General features: G+C 52.4%; 1 protein-coding gene across 4 annotated transcripts in view; it reads right to left on the bottom strand.

Moving 5' to 3' along the window:
* The window catches only part of FAM126B (family with sequence similarity 126, member B), a 41,633-nt gene that overhangs the window by 40,269 nt on the left and 792 nt on the right, over positions 1 to 572 (bottom strand). Inside the window, exon 1 of one of the 4 annotated variants that reach the window (XM_014546013.1) lies at positions 54 to 75. The exons of the other annotated variants lie outside the window; for them this stretch is intronic. The gene's annotated coding sequence lies outside the window, so the exon portion shown is untranslated. Of the gene's footprint in view, positions 1 to 53; positions 76 to 572 lie in introns of those variants that run through there. 4 annotated transcript variants of the gene reach the window in all.

Here is a 572-nt window from a genome sequence, read left to right as displayed (position 1 = left end):
TATATATAATCTCTAACAATGAGATTTCTAGTCATTTTCCAATTTGCACTTACCTCCCACTATAGATTTTTGAGGCTCTCCACTTTCCCGAAGATTAGAAATAAAGAAGTACGTGTAATCAGCCTCGACCCTCAAAACAAATAAAGTCCTAAACTGTAAGCTAACGACTCTCGCAACCCAAACCCGTATTTGGGAGAAGGTCTTCGTGACTAGCCTTCATGCTTCCACAGCCTGCAGGGGTGACGAGCACTCAAACCAACGGAAAAAAACACACACAACTATTCCGACACATCAATGGGCCGCCAGACCTCCTCTTCCAGGAGGGACAGCCTGGTTGTGGGGGTAAATAGCAGCCACGGGTTACATAACAGACGGTGAGAAAGAGTTTCAAGGATCTGCCCGCCAGTAAATATCGGTCTTCTCCGCTCCCCGCTCCCACCCCGACCAACAGCCCTGAAGAAGCGCAAACCCTCGGGTTCCTCGCAGGCGCCTGCAATGCCGCGTCCTTTTCTCTGTCCGCGCATCGTGCCAGGACCCCCTCCGGCCCTCGCGACTCGGCCCGGCTCCCGCCC

This window comes from Myotis brandtii, unplaced genomic scaffold (assembly GCF_000412655.1).
Source record: "Myotis brandtii unplaced genomic scaffold, ASM41265v1 scaffold4259, whole genome shotgun sequence".
NCBI classification, from domain to species: domain Eukaryota; kingdom Metazoa; phylum Chordata; class Mammalia; order Chiroptera; family Vespertilionidae; genus Myotis; species Myotis brandtii.
This window is presented reverse-complemented; position numbering and strand designations above follow the sequence as displayed.